This window comes from Sciurus vulgaris (assembly GCF_902686455.1).
Source record: "Sciurus vulgaris genome assembly, chromosome: 2".
In the NCBI taxonomy this organism is placed as follows: Eukaryota; Metazoa; Chordata; class Mammalia; order Rodentia; family Sciuridae; genus Sciurus; species Sciurus vulgaris.
The window spans coordinates 104,848,571-104,870,128 of NC_136462.1; the positions used below are offsets into that span (position 1 = coordinate 104,848,571).

General features: G+C 37.5%; 1 protein-coding gene and 1 pseudogene across 4 annotated transcripts in view; both read right to left on the reverse strand.

Moving 5' to 3' along the window:
- ZNF280D (zinc finger protein 280D) overlaps nt 1-21,558 on the reverse strand; it is a 108,255-nt gene that overhangs the window by 86,189 nt on the left and 508 nt on the right. The gene's annotated exons all lie outside the window — the stretch shown is intronic.
- LOC306655261 (translationally-controlled tumor protein-like) lies at nt 6,706-8,470 on the reverse strand (annotated as a pseudogene). Its single transcript has one exon. The product of its transcript is annotated as a translationally-controlled tumor protein-like (transcript).

Genomic DNA, 21,558 nt, shown 5'->3' on the forward strand with positions numbered 1-21,558 from the left:
AGCAATGGCCCTTGAGGCCTGCCAAGGGATTTTTCTGTGGCTTTCTAGGGTTGTGTGAGTGAGTACCTCCGCCATCTCAGCAAGAGTCAAGTGCAAATGGACCCAATAAGCCTGTGTAGTATGCCATGTCACACACAAACCCCAGTGCAGAGCACAAAGAACCAGCATGATGGTGCAGAAATTCTGTGTCCACCGTTCACTCTGCAGGAGCCTGCACTCCTCACAATTCTCAGAGAATCAGTCTGGGAATTCTGTCCTGTGTACTGACTCCCTTGTGTTCAAATATAAGCCCCAATAAAGCCTTGTGCAGATGGTATTGTTTTGCCTTTTCATGAGTCTATCTTGAACTGAGCAAAAGAGCCCAACGACACCAAAAGAGCTATACTTTTTCTTTCACTGATTTCTATCCATATTGAGCAAAAGAACCCTCAGCTGATCAGTAAGTTGTAGTTTGTCTCTAAACTACTATCAGTGTTATACTTGTGTCAAGTAGGTAAGAACATAATCCTGGTTCAGTATTAAGGACCTATCAGTACCAAGATAAAAGCAAAAATTTTAAGAATCACAATTACACAGTCTATGAGACTCTTCTACATTTCTATTAAGTGATCATATGATAATCTGTGGCAAATGCTTTAGAATTTTGGTGGTAAGGCACACAGTTCTATGAATGGTATTGAATGTTAGAGAAGTAGAATATCCGATAAAGACAAGCAGTGGGGATTTCACAGCTCTAAAAGGTCTCTTGCTTCTACAGTTCACAGTTGGCTTTAAAACACAATAAAAGAACTCTGCTTCAGCTACTGAGTCAGGTAACAGATTCCATGCCCAAGTTTAATTTATGGGGGAGGGAATTAATTCAAAATAATTGATTTACTAAAGATCCTTCAGAATATAATCCATTCTTTTTTGGAGACTGCCCACATAAATAATTTTAATTCTTATTTTATTAATTTTTCTTTTAGCTTTTACATATATAAAATTAAATTGTAACTTCAAGGAATTTTTTTCTACAAAATTTTAAGGAATCAGTGGAAATACTCGTCCAAGTTTTTTTATATGCTATTTCTTATTAACATTTAGAAGCTTCACAACTTCTTAGCATCATTTATAGTATAGTGAAGTTTTGTTTTGTTTTAGTGGAGAGAACCCAGGGGCGTTTAACCACTGAGCCACATCTCCAGCTCATTTTTGTATTTTATTTAGAGACAGAGTCACACTGAGTTGTTTAAGCCCTCACTAAGTTGCTGAGGCTGGCTTTTGAACTCTCAATCCTGCCTCAGCCTCCAGAGCAACTGGGATTACAGGCAACTTGCTGGGATTACAGGTGAGCCACTGGAATTACAGGAGTGCACCACAGTACCTGGAGTTTCCAATGTCATAGGAAAAGTTCAACTTAGCTGAGACTCTGTCTCAAAAAATAAAGAGAGGCATTTTCAAGATGGCAGAAGAGAAGGTCACTTTCCTGGCTGCTACATGGTATGAAACCAAAAACACTGATAGGGAGCTTCTCAGCAAGGTGGGTGAAAAAAAAGTCGGGGGTGGGGGTGGAGGGTCTGTACTGGAATTTAATACTGGATATTCAAAGCATATCGGGGACTCAGGAGGTTGGGTGTAATAAAAGAAAGAAGAAATCCCCAGTACCACAGCTGCTGCCACCACTGGAGGCACGGTTCTGAGCAGTCCCCCTGCAAGCAAAGAGGAGGGATGAGGGAATTAAAGGAACCTGAATTTTGGGGAGTCCTGAGGCATGTCTAGATACAGAGAGTTTAGAGATGAAAGACACTGCCAAACCAAACTGAAAGGCATGCAACACAATATCCTTCTGTAAGAAAGAAGATCCACCTTCTTTACGGGTGCATGCAGAGTGCAGAGGAAGGAACCATCTTTGCAGCCTCAGCACAAGGGATAGCAGCAAGGGAGCTGATTCCTGGAAAACCCGAGTTTAACCTGAAATAAAGGCCTGGCAAACCCACACTGCATGACACAGAGTGTGCCTAAGTGACTGCAAGAAAATCAAATGTGGAGAGAGGTTAACACAGGGGAATACTGGTTAAGGAAACCAACCCCGATCTCTCACTCCCCCTCCAAATTAGTTGCTTGCAGGACAAGATGGGAGAGACACACCTGGAAAGGTGGGGCAGAATAGACTGAATCTGGAAAGTGAACTTTAGGTAATGGGATCCACAGGTGACAAGGTGGACTAAGAATTCGGTTCTCCACTGCACGAGCAGAACCCAGGGAGAATACTTGGGGTGCAGTCTTCCAGCATGGACCAGCAACTGCTGAGTCCTAGAGGTGCACTGATTTAAAATCTCCATACCAATTGGCATTCAGCAAAGAACATGGAGCCTACCTAAGCCTAAACCCCTCTGCCAGAAGATCTACCTGTGGGATTCTATCATTCCAGTAACCACACCCTGAGGGTGAAGCAAGCATCATACTCCAGATGACCCCACCTAACACTGCTGAGAAGGGAAGTTGAGAATCTTCTGAATTTCAATGGAAACAATTCTTTAACTTTTCATTGAGTTTTCTTTTTTTCTTTTTCTCTGTTTAATTGTGACCTTAATGTTCATGGACATTTATGAATATTCATAATTCATTTTTGTCTCAGTTCTAAGATTTCTGAAGACAGTTACTTTTCATGGATCAATAGTTTGAGGACTAAGATGTTTGATAAGTGTATTTGCTAGAGCAATTAGACAGAGGAAAGAAATTCAAGGGATATGAATGGGAAAAGAACTCAAACTATCCCTATCGCCAAAAGAACCAAAAAATTCCACCAGAAAAAATTCTAGAATTCACAAATGAATTCAGCAAAGTAGCAAGAGTATAAAACTAACACCAACAAATCAATTGCATTCCTATATATCAGTGATGAACCAACTGAAAAAGAAATTAGGAAAACTATCCCACTCACAATAGCCTCAAAAAAATATTTGGAAATCAACCTAACAAAACAGGTGAAAGCCCTCTACAATGAAAATTATAGAACTAAAAAAAAAGAAAGAAAGAAATAGAAGACCTTAGAAAATGGAAAGCTCTCCCACATTCTTGAATAGGAAGAATTAATATTGTCAAAATGGCCATAAAACCAAAAGCACTATACAAATTTAATACAATTCCTATTAAAATCCCAATGACATTCTTCATAGAAATAGAAAAAGCAATCATGAAATTCATTTGGAAAAATAAGAGACCCAGGGTAGACAAAGCAATCCTTAGCAAGAAAAGTGAAGCAAGAGGCATCACGATACCAGAACTTAAATTACACTACAGAGCTACAGTAACAAAAATGGCATGGTATTGGCACCAAACAGATATATAGACCAATGGTACGGAATAGAGGAAACAGACAAACCCTCATAAATAAACTTATCTCATACTAGACAAAGTGTTGGAGAAAAGACAGCCTCTTCAACAAATGATGCCAGGAAAACTGGATATCCATATGTAGCAAAATGAAATTAAATCCCTATCTCTCACTCTGCACAAAATTCAACTCAAAGTGGATCGAGCACCTCGGCACTAGACCAGAGACCCTGCGCCTAATACAAGCAAAGTAGGCCCAAATCTCCACCATGCTGGCTTAGGAGCTGACTTCCTTAACAAAATTCCTAAAGCACAAGAAGTAACATCAAGAATCAATAAATGGGATGCTATCAAACAATAAAACTTCTTCACAGCAAAGGATACAATCAAGAATGTAAAAAGAGAGCCCACAGATGAGAGAAAATCTTTGCCACATGTACATGAGATAGAGCATTAATCTCCAGGAAATATAAAGAACTCAAAATACTTGACACCAAAAAAACAAATAACCCAATCAATAAATAGGCCAATGAGCTGAACAGACACTTCAAAAAGAAGAAATACAATCAACCAACAAATATATGAGAAAATGTTCAACATCTCTAACAAAGAAATGCAAATCAAAACTACACTGAGATTCCATCTCATTCCAATCAGAATGGCAATTATCAAAAACACAAGTAACACTAAAAGCTGGCAAGGATGTGGGGGAAACAGTTCACTTATACACTGCTTGTGAGACTCCAAATTGGTGTGACCACTCTGGAAAGCAATATGGAGAGTCCTCAGAAAACTGAACCACCATTTGACCCAGGTATCCCACCCCTCAGTTTATATTCAAAGGACTTAAAATCAGCATACTACAGTGACACCACCACATCAATGTTTACAGAAGCTCAATTCACAATGGTCAAGCTACAGAACCAACCTAGGTGCCCTTCAACAGATGAATAGATAAAGAAAATGTGGTATATATACACAAAGGAATATTAGTCAGTCTTAAGGAAGAATGAAATGATGGCATTTGCTGGTAAAAGGATGGAGGTGATAACTAATCATGCTAAGTGACATAAACCAATCAAAAAAAACTAAAGGCCAAATGTTCTGATATGCAGATGCTAACACACAATAAAGGGGTTGGGGGATAGAAATTCATTGGATTAGACAAAGGGGAATGAAGGGAAGGGAGAGGATGAGAATAGGAAAGAGAGTAGAATGAATTGAATATATGTTCATATATGAATATGTGACCAGTGTAACTCCACATCATGTACAACCATAAGAATGGAGGTTTCACTCCATGTATGTATAATATGTCAAAACACAATCTATTGCCATGTATATCTAAAAAGAATGAATAAAAAAAAAAGAAAGAAAAGAAAAAGAACTGGGGATGTGACTCAGTGGTAAAGTGCCTCTAGTTTCAATCCCCAGTACCAAAAATATACAAAAAGAAAATATACATCAAGAAAAGAATAAACTCTTTATATGGGAAAACAGGAATATAAATTGTTTTTATTTTTTAAATAAATCAAAAATATTAAACATTTAAAAATGGTTATGTATTTGAAAATTTTAATGGCAAATAGAGAAGAGGAAAGGTTGGGATCAGTCCTTAAATAATATAATACACCTGCAATTACATACATTACATAATACTTGATAATGATAATAAACAACCATGTTACTGGTTTACATATTCATTATACCATACTTTTTTATCCTTATTTCAAAGTATACTCCTTCTACTTATTAAAAAAAAAAAACTTTACCACAAAACTATATACCATGTTGTGACTCATGCACGTATCTTGTATTTTGAGTCTCTGGACTGCATCAAGAGGCCCACATCAAGTAAGTGATCCCCAATGACAAAACTGCCTAATGATGCATTTCTCAGAACATGTGCCCCCATATTTAAGAGACTCAAAACTGTATTTTGAAGTCTGTTGTGAAAAAGAAGGACAGTACTTGTTATTTATGGTTCCAAGTGATAATCATCTTTTACTTGTTTTGAATAAACTACAGCATTTCATTCCTAACATGGAGCTTCAACACAACTCATTCATTACTATGCTATCATTATATAGTTATAAAACAATTATAATTATCATATAACAATGAAAATTTCACCTGGGAAAACACAAATCCCAAGCCTGAGCAATTTTTTAAAATATGTATTAATGTACTTTAAAATGACAATAGTATGGAGCTGAAGAAATGGCTCCTTTTGGAAAGCCCTCACTAGCATGCACAAGGACCACGAATCAAATCCCTGGTCGCTCAAACGAAGGAAAAAAAAAAAATACAAAACTCTAAAATGACAATAATAGTGCCAGGTGTAGCGGTGCTCCCCAGATATCCCAGTGGAGGACAGCAAGTTCAAATCCAGTCTCAGCAACTTAGCAAGACCCTGTCTACAAATTAAATTTTTTTTTTTTAAAAAGGGCTGGGGATGTGGCTCATTGTTTGACCTCCACTGGATTCAATCCCTGGTACTAAAAAAAAAGACAATAATAGAAGCATTATATGTTAATATATTCTTATGGAAAATAACTTTCAAAGCAAAGTATTGCTTTTATATTGTTGCAAATCTCATCAATACAAAATTTTAAAGACAGCTAGATTCTCTTATCAGCTTCTGCATTCTATCTGTTGCACCACATTGTTCTGCTAAAGTGCAGAAAATTCAGCCTCACGAGATAGATCTAGTAAAGAGAAGAACTTTCAAAATGTCTCAAGACCCAGAATACTTGGAGAAAGCCTTTGTTTAAATCAGATAATTAAACTACTATATTAATGATTAAAAATTCAAAGAGTAAAGCAACAATTTTAAACTGTTAAAAGAATAATAAGCAAACTCAAGTGATTCTCAATTAAACATGGAATACTCAAGTGATAAATACAACACAAAGACTTTATTAAGCATTAATCATGTGTTTAAAAACACAAAGGAGCAAACATCATCCCCCAAATCATTTTGTGTTCATCCTGGCATACTAAACCAGAAAAACAGAACATTTGTAATAAAAGTGACTGAAATGAAAAATATTTTGGTTAAATCCTGTTAACCAAAAAGCCTAAATACAATACATAAATCTTCCAGGTTTCCATTTAGACCTTTTTTTATACAGGATTTCTGAAAGTAAAGCTCAGAAGGAAAAACTGGTAACAAGAATATTTTAGAATAGATACCTCAATGTACAACTTTCTGTTTACTGCCTACATTCATTAGAGATGTAGTACGGTATGTTAAAAAAAAAAAAAATCATTGCAGGATAAGGAGAGGCAGGTATGTTTAATGTGTATTAGAGAGGGGAAGGGCTCAAACTGTCCAAGTTAACTATTAACTTTTGGTAGGCCATCAGAGTTCAAAGAAAACCATCTTAGTTGTTTTTTTTTTTTTTTTAATTTCTGTCTTGAATAGTTCTATTTGTTTTTGTTTTTATTTATTTTTTTCTGAGTTAATCTCTTTTTATTCCTTTTGTAATCTCTTCCATGGTTAACTACTTCCATTGTAGGTGATGAAATGTATACGGCTCCACACTTCAAATGCTGGCACAGCTATGAGCATAGTCTTTCCCTTTATTACAAGTGAGAATTAAAACATTTTTTATACCTTTATTTTATTTATTCGTTCACTTTATGTGGTGCTAGGGATTGAACCCAGTGTTTCACATGTGTTAGGCAGGCATTCTACAACTGAGCTACAACTCCAGCCCCACAGAAGTAAAACTCTGATTCTTGATTTTTATATTCCAGTTACAGAAGTAGTTTTCATTGCAGGAGTTATCTGAAGACAGTCAGTTTTCTAATGTGGTCTGTGACCTGGCTGTAGCTTCTCCAGGAACACTACAGGTTGGATTTAGTTTAAACCTGTTTTAAACTAAGAGGACTTGTCTCGAGTAAGTTTAAATATACTTTATTTTTAGACAACCTACATGACATGTTTTCTTAAAAAATCTGCCTCCAGTACAAATAAATCATGGTCAAAATAAGTGTGTTTAAAACAATATCGGTTCCATTTGTCTTAAGTCCTAGTATTGTGTGGATGACAAGCAGAAGTCAGCTATGATGACAGATGTTAGATACAAAGTAACTGCCAAATTTGTTAACATTGTTCCATTTCTAAACCATCCTTAAAGAAAATCATATATAATTTTCATATATGAAAAATCCTCTCAGTCTTCCAGGAGTACAACCATGCCATCTGGATTTATTTTTTCACCAACAAAGAACTGGTAGTTTTTGAAATTAGCAAAGATATACTTGATTTGTTCTCAGCCGGTTATAAAAGGTTTTACTCCCTCTGGTCTCTGTTCTTCAAGTTCGCCTTTGATTTTATGTAATCTTTGATGTGCTTCTTCAATGCTTCTTTTGCGAAGCTGGTTTCCTTCAAGTGGTGGTTCATGAAAATGTCAACACCAGTGATTACTGTGCTTTTGGTACCTTCACCCTTTGGTCCTTCAGCAGAGGCATTTCCACCAACAAGCGTGTCATCAATGATACCCTCTATCCTAGGGACCACCTTGCCCTCGACCTCCAAGCACAGCCCATTCACAATCCTCCAGATGTTGAAGAAGATCTCATCATGGTTGATGAGGTCCTGGTAAGTAATCATCATGGCCATTGCAGGGAGAGGGTGGCTGCACTCACTTGGGGGTGGGGGGGCACAGGAGAGGGCAGTTCTATTTGTAAAGACTGACACTGCGTGCCTTAAATTGATTCTTAGAAATCTTCAAACAAGAAAGTAATAGGTACTTATTACTTTTAAATAGAAAATCTCATTCTATTTTATAATTACTAAGTGTCCTTTTATACATCTAAGATGCACTATGGGATCTTCCTGATTTTATTTTTTTCTACATCTTGAAGTATTTTTCTAATTCTACTATCATTTACCACTGTTCAACAATTAATCCAAACAATGCAAAAAAAAAAAGAAGAAGAAGAAGGATGACTCAATGACCTAGAAAGATACAATAGTGAAACCCATGTGACAAATGCATTATCCTTCATCATTGTTTTCAGTTTTCACATTCATTCACACAAAAATTGCATCAACTTTCAAAAAGATACAGAAGACTGAAAACATAATCTTCATAATCTGTGTCAGAAGAAAAACTTGTCCTCTAACCACAAATGTCCAGTACCTAGGGTCGGTAGACGTGCCTGGGGGGGGGCCACAGGTTGCAGCCCTGGGGGACGCCCTAAGGGTGGAGGAGAGCCAGGGACACCGTCGGTAAGGGCGGTAAGGGTGCTGATTGGGTTCAATTGGTGGATCAGAGATTGGCGCCCGTCTGTATCTGGTTCTGTTGTGTGTTTGTGGCGGAGGTGGAGGAAGGGTTAGAACAACTGCGGGTTTCTCGGCCTGGGCTACTCTCGGGTGGACCCCAAAGGTTCCTTCTCCGGACTCCCCCTCCCGACAGCCCTGAAGGGTAACTCAGCAAAGTAGCTTCAGTCTCAAAAGTAATGAAAAATAAGGTCTCATAATTTTCTTTAACATCCAACCTGTCCTGATGAGATGGCTAAAATGCCTTAGACACAAAGTTTCTGTTAAAACCTGTTAGATCCTTCCAGATCTCAGTCAAGGCTTACATTGAAATATAAATAAAAGAAGCCTAAAGGCTCAGTAGGAGACCGGTCTCAAACCCAGGGAAAGAAAAGGTAAAAAGAGTCTTTAAAATTCCAGCAAAGTAAATGCTATGGTACTTTACTAAAGTAATTAACGGCCGTATCATTTTTCCAGGACTTGTTTTTTTTTAATTATATGTTTTTGTTGAGCTCATGATTTTTTTGATCAGTTCTATTTTTTATTCAACTAGAGTTTTTGAACATCTGTTACATTGCAATGGAGATTCACCTATAAAGTTACAAGGCCTTGATTTTGTGTTATTTGTATGTTGTGCTGTCTAATGTCATGTTTTGTCTGTATCAAAACTGAGTGCTCCTAAAATTAAGATTTAAAAATGGATCCAGATACTTTTAATTCACATGATTTAAAAAGGCTCAAATTGGGTAAACTAATAAAAGCAAAATGTCTTTGAAAATAACTCACAAGTCTCTAGGTGGTCAAGCTAATAAAATATTGATGTTAATGAAGTGTCTAATATCAATTGTTTCTAGGACTTTTCTTCAACAGGAAAGAGACAGCAAATACTGTTCAGGACACTTGTCTGATATCTTGGTTTTTACAGAATAAGTGAATTAGAGTTAACATGTATGGGATTACTCAAATGTGTTTGTAGAGACATCGGATTAATTTACAAAGTTAAAATGCTAATTGTTAAATAACATCAGGTACTTTTAAGGCCTTAAATTCCATGGGGTATCATACTTAAACATTATTGGTGTTTTCATAAGTTGGTAAATAAAAGGGTTTAAACTTGCTTTGTATCATCACTAAACTAAAAACAAGGTTACTAAGAGTTATGTCCCAACAATTGCAATTCTATATGAAAAGGGTCCCAAAAGTTTCAACTGTGTTTCAATTAGAGTACTATAAACAACAGAATATTTAATCTTATTAAAATAGAGTAATTTATCTAAATTCAGAAATTTCATAAGAGTTGTTTCAGAATGTGAACAAAAAGGGGTCAACAAATAGGAAAGAGAAAATAAAAGATTCTGGGTATGGAAATATATTTAGTAAAAGGAAAAAGGAAATGTTTCTGGGTAAGAAAGTGCTTGTGTGATGAAATACATGAGGGTTTAAGTCAGTGCTAAGAAAGTCGGTGTAAGTAAAGGGCAAGTTTCAACAAGTTTGTGTGTAACTAAGTTGGTTATATGTATGTGAGACAGCTAAAACTATTTAAGGTTTTTCCTAAGGTGAAATACTAATGTTCTGATATAAACCAAAGTTTAATCTATATGGTAAAATGACATGGTAAAATGACAAGGATTTGAAACACTAATTTACTCTTAACTTTGTGTATATTGTTTTATTCTTTAGAACAATTAGTCTTAAAAATTGGGGTGTATACAATTATGGTTAAACAACTGTTATAGAGTATTGCACTATGTTACAGAGTCTACATTTTTCTTTAAAAACTAAATTTGGTAAAATAAAAGTGTCAAGGTAATTGTGAAATGGTCACTAGTTGTATATTAAATGTGTTCATATTTTTCAGGACCACAAGTTTTTAACGCAGGGAATTTATCAAGCTCTGCTATTCTCCAGATTAAACTTGTCTGTAATGGTAATCTTAAACTTAAAAAGAGTAAATTTTAATTGGGGATTTATTTCTATCATTTAATGTTCTATTATAGGACTTGCTATCAATAGGGTATGTGTAAAATTTGTTACTTTTTACACTGAGATAAAGAATTTCAAATGTAAATGTATTTCTAAACATTAGAATCTGATTTGTTTAAAGGTTAATATTGTGAAACATGAAAACATTTTGCCACTTAATCACACAAAAGGAAAGTTAAAAGCTCTCTCAGCCTTTCTTTGATTCATGTTTTAGATACTATGTTAAATTGTGTTAATTATAAAGTTTATATAGACTCAGGAAACAGTATATGTAAACTACTTAATGATATTTAAGGAAGAAGCAAAGATCAACATCAGAATTAGAACACTTAAGATCTGTAAAGAGCCCTGCTTTACCTGAGATAAGGCTCTGCCTCCCACCTTACTGCATGTTAGAGTGACTCCAAAATAAGTCAGACTTCAGCTTATTTAAAGTTATAGTCAAAAGATTAGTTCTTGTTGTAAAAGTACTGTGATCTCAAATAGGGTTAGAATGTAGTTCTCAATCAAAATTCAAGATAGCTATTAAACAAGCTGAATATATTTTTACTCTTGCTAATTTCATTTTGTAAAACTGTTACCTGTTAATGTTTTGCAGAAGTAGCTGCTCCAAGAACACACAACCTAGGTAACTTGTGATAATAAGCCATCACCTATAGAATAGATAGTGGTAACTTCCAGTACTAATGCAGACTCCAGTTAGATAAAAGGGTAAATAACTGTAAAGTTATAGACATTGAAGTTAAAGCCCAGTACTCTTACTTTATGACTGGTGAGACTGGCTTGCTGGATAATTAAGATCAAACTTAGAGATTAGAGTTAAATACAGAGGTCAAGAAAAGTCCATATCTGGGTCTTGCCCTCAACGTCAGCCTGAACCCAGGGAATAAGAGAACTTCTCTAAGGAGCATTGCAACTCTGGGTCACACAACCTCCTGATCAAGGAGATTGTTGAGACTAGAGGATGAAAAATCACCCAGTGCATCTGCTGCAGAGGAGGGTCATGGAAAAAGGGAAACATCCCTTGATGCTTCTAAAGGAAGTCACCTCATCAAGAGACCCTGCCTAATCAGTCACTGGTGGAGCTAGGAGCCGCTCTTAAGTTCTGTACGAGTGACCCCTGTGGGAACTCAGCTGACTCTTTAACAAGACAGGAACCAGGTCAATTTGACCAGCTTGATCTTAGATACCCAGCAAAACAGTTAAAACCAAAATATAGCCATTCTTGGGCATTTAAAGGAAATAATGTTAAATATAACTTAAGATGTACACTTGTATTAGCCCACTAGAATAAAGGCTGGAAGCTACAAATGAAAGAAAGATTCTTCAGCAAATGTGCCTGATAACTATCAAGAGAAACTGCCAGAGTCAGAAGTTTTTAGTCAGTTTAAGGCCTGCAGACCTTCCTAAGCTACACAGGTAGACTTAATCTATGTTTGCTAGTATGATTATCTATTCCTAAGTAACAGAAGTATAGAGATCTCTACTATACACAGGTTATACCAATAAAGGGATATTTTACAAAATCAGATGACATTAAGTAGCTTAACTATATCTTCTGGGGACATCTATGACATTAAGAGTTAAATGTTGTGTTTACATTCCTGATAACCTGGACAATGTTAAAGTCCCCAAATAAAGGCCTTGTCCTCTCCAGCTTTTGCTAGGCCTAGTTATGGGAACAATTTCTCAGTTCTTCCACCTCCTGGTGAGAGATTAACTTCTGTCATTTTCATGATACTCAGTGGCATGTTTCAGATGCTGCAACATTTACTTTGTACTAATCTCATTTCAGTACTCATGTCTTTTTGTTCTTCTATCAGAGAAGCACCCACCCCCAGATGACTTTACAACCTGCTCTTCCCCAACCAGGCTTCTTCCTGGGACCCCTCGATTGACCCGATTTTTTAAAAAAAGGAACTCCAAACTGCTTGCCCCTCGTTGCCCCCATTCAGCTTCGAAGCAGCCAGAAGACCGACGCCCCTTTTCATTTCCTTAACAAGCAGTTAGGGGTTCCTAAAGCTAAAGGGGGGAATGAAGCCAGAATTAAGGACAGGTAGTTAGTGTAGAAATAGGGAATCGGGTCAATTGAGGAAATGAAGCCATAAAGTCACCTGCCTCTGCAAGTTGGAGACTGCCCCTGGAAGAATGGAATGTCAAGGATCTCCGGAGGCCATTGATTACCAAATTTACCTGCCTTTATCAAGGACTGTTTATCAAGGACTGCAAACAAGGGGCTGCTAATTGGTGCCCCCTGGGCCCTTGCCTGCCTGAAAAGTCGATGGCATCGCCACCTGGATTCACGCTTTGCATGTCAAGCCTGCACCACCAGACCCAACGTGGAAAGTGGAAAAATTGGACAACTCCCTTAAGCTCCACATCCACCGTGTTCCTGCTCCTGTTGACGCACCTCCCGCCGATAAGTAGTCCCAACCCTCATGCCCCCCAATGACTAACATGGCAGGTCCTCTCCCAGACTGGAGATATAATATGGAGCACCACCAGGGAGAAACCTCTTTGGGCTTGGTGGCCGTCCCTAACCCCAGACATCTGCGCCTTAGTAGCTGGGTTAGATAATTGGGATATCCCTACCCTGACTTCTGAGGAGGCCCATAAACGTTGGCCAACATCACCCAGGCCTTTCGGGGGAACAGCTCCCGAGACAATCTAAAACAGACCCCTTTCTATGTCTGCCCCCGGGATGGGAGGTCACGGAATAGGGCAAGGACATGCGGAGGTATAGACCATTATTATTGCTCCGCATGGGGGTATGAAACTACTGGCAACACTTATTGGCGCCCCACCTCCTCCTGGGATTTAATAACTGTACAGCAAAATCTTACTGCAGCCAAATGTAACAACCAAGGGTGGTGTAACCTTCTGAACATCTCCTTCACGGAGTCACCTTCATCAGGGAGAGAATAAGTGCTGTACAGGTACTAATGCTCAGGCAATAATACCAGTCCCTCCGCCAAGGAAATAGCTTTGGAGAAGAGTATATAGAGACAGAAGTTCCATGATTAGAACTTACCAGAAAAGAAAATGGGGAAATGAAAGAATGGACATTTTTTTAAGTTGTCTGTTTTATCTTAACTCCCTAAGGTCACCCTCCCAGTTATCTTAACTCCATAAGGTCACCCTCCCAGTTATCTCAACTCCCTAAGGTCTCCCTCCCATTGTCTCAACTCCCTAAGGTCACCCTCCCAGTAATGGGAACAAAGCCCCTAAAGCTGTTCCAAGAAACAGCCCCAAACAGAGAGTAAAAGAGTAAATTGAGCCAGATAGCTAGATAGTGCTCAAACAGTAGGATTACCAGAAACTATTGACCAGAATCTACGCCCTGTTGTAAAACATTGTAAAACATGTATGTTATCAGCAAACCCAGACCCCCTTTGAAATTTCCCGGCAGCTTTGTTCCCCTTTTCCCTTTCATGTGCAACCCCTCCCGATGTGTGGTCTCTGCCTTTATAAACCTACAAGATTTTCTGCTAGGGACTCGACTCCTCGAGTTGGGTCCCAGTGCGCTGGAATAAACACCTCTTGCAGTTTGCATCAAGTGAAGCCTCCTGCAGTTGATTGGGGTTGCCGTCGATCCATGGGACAGAGTTGGGGTTTCCTTTTTGGGGGCCTTACACCAGCACTCCGTCAGGGGTATCCTGAAGGCTTGGCTACTGCTCAAGATGGCAGGAGACCCTGATATCAACCACATGGTGCTGGTTCTGCAGGAATGCAGGATGTTGGAATTAGGGGGTCATGGAGGCTTCCACCAAGATTTCAAAGGAAGGCTTTGGAGGCCAAAGTGAAGCAGGGTCTGAGTTTCTGTGGGCACTTTGAGAAGGCAAGGTGTGGAGATTTGAGGAGGAAGCTGAAGCAGCAGTGGAGACTCCCCCCCCCCCCCCCCAAGATTAAGAAATGCCAGTCATGTGGAACATCCTCCTAGGAAAGCTGCAGGAATTGAACAGAGACAAGCCAACAGAGAAGCCACTTGGGCTACTACAAACAAGTCCACAAGGGCAGTTATATAAGCCCTTTGGAGAGGACATCATGCCATGTGCTCCAGATGCCAGATACCAGTTTGCCTGTTTGCCCAGCTGGCTTTTGATCTTGCTTTGGCCCCATCTCAGTATCTTTATATATTGGATATTTGTAAATTGTTTTTAATTTTATAGGAGCTCACAATGTGAGATTGCCTGAAGACCCAGAAGACTTTGGACTTGAACTCTGAACAATCTTGGAACAGTTGAGAACTCTTGGGAATGAACTAAATGTATTTTGCATTGTCAGATGAGTGTGAGCTTTTGGGGGTAAGGAATGGAATATTATGGTTCAGATGTGAGGTATACCCCAAAGATCACGTGTAAGGCAATGCAAGAAGGTTCAGGGCAGAAACAACTGGGGTGTAACAGTCTTAACCCAATCAGCGAATTAATCCCATTGGGATTAACTGGTGGTGAAGTCGCAGGGTATGGCTGGAGGAGGTAGGAACTGGGGCATAGCTTTGAGGTATATATGTGGGTTTTGTTTGTTTGTCTGGTTGTTTGCTTTTGGGTACCAGGGATTGAACTGTGGGGCACTCAACCACTGAGTCACATCCTCAGTGATATTTTGTATTTTATTTAGAGACAGGGTCTCACTGAGTTGCTTAGTGCCTCGCTTTTGCTGAGGTTAGCTTTGAACTTGCAATCCTCCTGCCTCAGCCTTCCAAGCTGCTGGGCTTACAGGCATGTACCACAGTGCCCAGCAGGGTATGTATTTGTATCTGGCAAGTGGAGACCTCTGTCTCTGCTTCCTGATCACCATGTGAGCTGCTTCCCTTTGCCAGAGTCTCCCCATGATGTTCTGCCTCACCTCAAGACCTGCGGAATGGAGCCAGACTTCTAAGGACTAAGACCTCTGAAACTGTGGGCCTCAATAAACTTTTCCTCCCTAAATTTGTTCTGGTCAGATCTTTTAGTTACAGCTGTAAAAAAGCTGACTAAAACAAACTCAGACAAGAAAATTTATTTGTCTGCTTTTAGGCAAATAAAGGGAGGACAGAAAATTCTTCTGGCATCTGTGAATTCTCAATTTTCTTCAGCTCAAATTATCCTTACACCACTGGACACTGTAGCACACACCTGTAAATCCCACCTAGTGGAGAGGTTAAAGCAGGAGGAGCGCAAGTTCAAGGCCAGCCTCAGCAACTTAGCAAGACTCTGTCTTGAAATACAAAAGGCCAGGGATGTAGCTCAGCGGTAGAGTGCCCCTAGGTTTAATTCCCTAGTACCACAAAAATAATGAAAGTAAAAATGAAAATAATCATAATCCTTATGCCAAAGTAGGGCATTTTGTGGTAGCACATCCTGATCTCCATCAGTTTTTAGTTCTGAGGACAGTTAAAAATTCAGAATTTTTTATTATTTGCCCATAATAGAAGAGAATTGACAGAGAAAGACTTTCACAATTATTAAAAAAAAAAAAAAAAAAAAAAAAAGATGAATGCAGATAGCAGTACTTCAGGCTCTAATGAGACAGTAAAATTTACTATATAAGGGAAACCTTACAAGACTAAGGTTTCAGAGGAAATATCCTTAATTTTCTCAAACTCAACAATCAATGAGTAAACACTATATTTCTAAAAACAAAATGTAAGCATAATACTCTCATTCAGCAGGAACAACTTCATTATGCAATATTTTGTGATAAGAATGTGGACAATTGATGTTTTGCTAAAAGGACAAATGAGTATTCTGTCATCCCTTATATCTGAGTGCTGAATTTTCACTTGACACAATTCATAAGTACACAAGTGTTGAATGTAAGTGATTGGAAGGAAACAGAAGATATCGAAATTTTAAAAATTCATTGGATTGATTATTCTAATCGGCTGTCTATAAATCTGGAAAAAAAAATCTGACAACTGTAGAGCGCAAAAGATAACAAAACTATGAATCATCGAAAGTTTCAAAAATTCTTTAAGTATTGAATTTTGTTGATACACATGCAAAAAGAAGACTCAAAAGGAGTGACAAGCTAGAACCTATTGTAGAAGCATTTGAAACCTCAAATCAGTATTAACAAGAACCATTCCAGGGTTATGTACGACATCTGATGAGCAGTCAGCTGCATTTAGACAATATTGCCCACTTTCAAAATCTGGAAGATAGGTAATAAAAATCTGAGCAATATGTGACAGTGAAACATCATAAGCTTGAAAGATACAGATCTACACAGAAATTCAGAAAAGGGATAGGAGCAGAACCAAATAAAGTATTATAAGAATCAAAAGAATAATTTCAAAATTCAAGCTGGGAACAATGGGGAACGACTGTAATCCCAACTACTTTCGGAGGCTGAGGCAGGAAGGTCACAAGTTTGGGGCCACCCTGCACAACTTAGCAAGATCCTGTCTCAAAGTCAAAAGAGGCTAGCAGTGTAACTCAGTGGTAAATCACTTGTCTAGCCCAGATTTCAATTCCCAACACTGCAAAACAGAAGAAAAAAAATCAAAATTCTGTCAGAAATATAACTTGACAAATTTTTACAAAAATTTTGCAATAACATTGGAGAAGGACTGGTATATTGTAATGTATAACTGGAGAGAATGGGTTGAGGTACAGATGCTGAGATTAGTTCTCCAATATCAAATACCTCAGAACTTTTCTAATTATCACAGCTTACTACTGCTACAATGGCCCTCAGCTGGCTGAGTATTTCTAGCAAACAACTTTTCTTAGATGGCTCTTGGGCAAAGTAGGGTTGAACTTCTGTGAATTCTTACAAATGGAAAAGCAAGGGAAGTTAATCACATATAATTTAAGTTCCAAACAAGCCCAAGACTCTTAACATCCTAGAAAACTGGAGTTTTCGTAGCTCAATGCATTCTCAAATATCAACGAATTAAAAAAAAAAAAAAAAAAAACCTACAAAAAATTAACCTAAAGTGATCTGTATTATAAAAAAGTCACAGAGCTCAGTGTTGAGGCACAGGCCTATAATCCCAGCTGTTAGAGAGGTTGAGGCAGAAGAATTCCAAGTCAGAGGCTAGCCTCAGCAACTTACGGAGACCCTGTTTCAGAATGAAAAGAAAAAATAGGCAGGGGATATAGCTTAATGGTAGAGTACCCCAGGGTTACAAAGAAAAAAAATTACAGGATCAATAGATATACTCAAATAGAGAGTCAGAGCTAGGCCTAAGTAACTCAGAAGGCTGAAGCAGGAGGATTACAAAACAAGGCCAACCTTGGCAATTCAGGAAGACCTTGTCTCAAAATGAAAAATAGAAAAGGACTGGGAGGCCTGGTGTGGTGACACATGCCTATAATTCCAGCAGCTCACATGTTATCCCAGTGGCTCAGGAGGTTGAATTGAGAGTTCAAAGTCAGCCTCAGACTCAGGAGCTTAGTGAGGCCTTAAGCAACTTAGTGAGACCTTGTCTAAATATACAAAGAAAAAAAAGGTGGGGGGCTGTGGCTCAGTGATTAAGTACCAATTCCTGGTACCAAAATATAAATAAACAAACAAATAAATAAATAAATAGGGCTGGGGATATAACTTAGATGTAGTACACCCCTAGGTTCAAGCTTCAGTACCAAAAAATAAACAAATAAATTTTACCAAGAAATCCCTTATGCAATAAGGGAAAAAAAAAAAAAAAAAACTTGCAGGAACCAGAAAGATAATTCTGTCTTACCCTATAACCACAATGTTTTTTCACACAGATGTAAAAAGAAGAAAGGAAAATATTCTTTGTATAGATACAAAAACTGAAAGGAAAAAAAAAAACTGTGCTACAATTTTAATAAGAATGCTTGCTCAAAGTATTCAAATGTCATGCATATTCATTGTAGGAGTGGTATATAATTAAACACATGAAACAATTTTTGTTTGTCATTGTTCTGAGCATATATAAAGAGGTTTGCTGTGTTTAAATTCTTGCCAAAAGCTCCAGTAAGTTCTTTTACATTATTTCTTAATCCTTATATTTTACATGATGCTTTTAGTTTTCTTTTAACTATATTAAATAACTCAAAATGTTTTAAAAAATCTTTTTCAATATAGATGGTAAATAGTGATAACTATTTTTCCTGGTATACTGAGGGTTAATAGGCCTCTAAAGAAAATTGCTTTGCAAAAATGAACTAAAATTCTAAACATTCAATGTTTTGATAAAAGTTACTAGGTAATTTAAATTAGGGTTTATACCATCATTTAAAACAATTTGATAGGAAAAAAGTCAAATATTTTTTAGTCCTTAAAAAAATAAAAAAGAAAGAAAGAAAAGCTATTTGGGATTATACATTTAATTAGTAAATATGTGAAGTATTTCTCACTTTTAAAGTTACTTCTGAAATAACAAAAATGTCAACAAAAATTTCCAATTTCCTGTCTCCAAAAATAATTCATTTGTTTACAAAAACTGCTATTTCAATTTGTACAGAAAAAAATTATATAGAAAATGAACTCTTAGTATGGTTCTAAATTTTATCTTCAAATAAAGAAAAATTTGTAAGTGAATACAAAATTATTTAACTCTTTCCTTTGCCCTCTTCTCCCCTATGAAGAAAACTAATGTTGAGTAATAAAACAGCAGACTGAAGGACTGGAATACTAGGCCTAACTGGAAAGAATGGGTTAAAGTGTTAAGAATGCTGAGATTTAGGGTCTTCCAACAAGAAACTACCTCAGAACTTTCCTATTTATCACCTCCACAAGCTTTCAAAGGCAAAGTCTTTGTGACTTTTTACCTTCTCTCTCACCTGTTGAGGATTTTTTATTTTTATTTTTTATTTTTTGTATAGGGGATTGAACTCAGGGATTGAACTCAGGATTGAACTCAGGATTGAACTCAGGGGCACTTAACCCCCGCCCCTTTTTTTTTTTTTTTGTATTTTGAGACAGGATCTCACTGAGTTGCTTAGCACCTTGATAAGTTGCTGAGGCTAGCTTTGAACTCGAAATCCTCCTGCCTGGGCCTCCTGAGCTGCTGGGATTTAGAGGTATGCACTATGCCTTGCAGTAATTTCATGTTCCCTAAACTAAATGGATTAGTTCTATCCTCCAAAAATTGGTCTTCTCCTTCTTACTCAAATACCCATTCCTGAAGGACTGTTCCCAACTATTTGTCATACATATTTCTGCAGGTAAATTCATACCAAGTACTAAGGACAAAATAGCAAACCACAGATCTCTTGCTAATTCCAAAAGGAAATGCTTCAATAAAAAGATAAGTCTGTCAACATCTTACATAAAAGATCAAATTTAGGATTATTAATAGCACAAACTTAAAGGGTCTTCACATGTTATATAAGTATACTGCATAACTTGTGAAATATTTTTGTCAAAAATATTAAGCCTGTATCTACTCAAGCCTTTAGACTTAACTTCAAGTTTACAAAACTACAAGGTAGAAGGAAGAATTTAAATATCATGAAGAGGAACTGCCAGTGAAATATGGAACACTGGCTTTTCTACAAAACTATGATCTGGTCTCTTCAAAAAGTCAATGTCATTTTAAAAAATAAAAATAAAAAATAAATAAAAAGGAGGAAATGACCCTAAATTAAAAGAGACTAAGCAAAATACAATAAATGGCTGCGTTCTGGATTCAAAAATATAACATTTGCATGACTAAAGGGGAACTGCAAATATATACTTCAAACATATTTGATTTTAGGAATTATCCCCAATTTTCTAGACTGCAATTATGGTATTTTATTACAGTATTCAGAAAAAAGGACTTTTCTTATGATACATCCTGATATATGTACAATAACTAGGACTGAACAGTCCTATCTGCAACCTTCTTTGAAATGTTCAGTGTGAGACAAGTAGATAAAACAAATGTGGCAAAGTGGTATTGTTAAAACTAAGTGGAACATGAGTGTTCAAATGTACTATTCCTTAATATTTCAAAATGTTTGAAAAAATAACATCCTTAAACGTTGCAAAGTTGAGGAATTATCTTTTTAAAAGTGAGATAAAGGGCAAGTGAATAATAGTATTTCTTCCATTTTTTCAGGTAAGCCTCCTTGTCTATTCTCATTCATTTCATTCCAACAATAAAGGGACATACTATGAGTTGTGCACTAAACAGGACTTAGAAGGTCCAAGTTCTATAATTGGCCCTGGCCTTACTGGCCAGGTGATCTCATTAGTCATCTCTTTGAGGCAGTTTCCTCACCTTCAAAACAGCTCTATAAACACAGACCACCTCAAAACGCACTATGAGGTACTAACTGAAGTCAAAGACAGAAATGCAAGATATGATTATAATGATATCTGCAGTGATGGTAGACCACGAAAGCACACAGACCTAACTTAATCTTAAAAACAAACCAATGTCTTCCCAGGCCCAGTAAGTTTCAGCGTCCTGATAGAGTGGGTGGTTGGTATGCTAAACACCTAAAGCAGGACACCTTACAAATGCGGAGGCTTTTGTACTCTCAAACTCTCTCGCTTTTAATTTTATGTTTAACAGCACTAAAAGACGTCAAATTCTGAAGATGCACAGTGCAAACCTGAAAGCAATAAAGCCCAATTTCTAAGTTGGCAGAATTTCTAAAACAGGAACAAATATTCGCAAACAAAGAGAATCCCTTGGCCGAAGTTGTCCCATGTTTGCAGAAGCAGGTTGACGTTGTTGGGCTTTCCTTTCTAGTATATTTCTTCTTAAAATGTTAAAACTTGAGATAAGTTGGGAGAGACTCCTTCCATCTCTTGAGCAGGATAAAACCTGAGTGAGATCACTCTTTGGCTCATAAAGTGAAACCTGCAAAGCTCAATTTAGAAAATTGTGTATCCAACTCGCTGCTCAAAGGGGCTTCTCATGTAGACAATAACGGGACCTCTATGGCAAGGCAGGAAAGTCCTTTTGACAAGGAATGAGGGTATGACCGTGCACGACCGGTCACCTGGGCAAGAAAGGGGGCCCGGTGCTTGGAAGTTCCGAACGCCCTTCCGTCTCCTTTCCTATGACTGAAGAGATTCGGGACGGGCTGTGGAGTGGG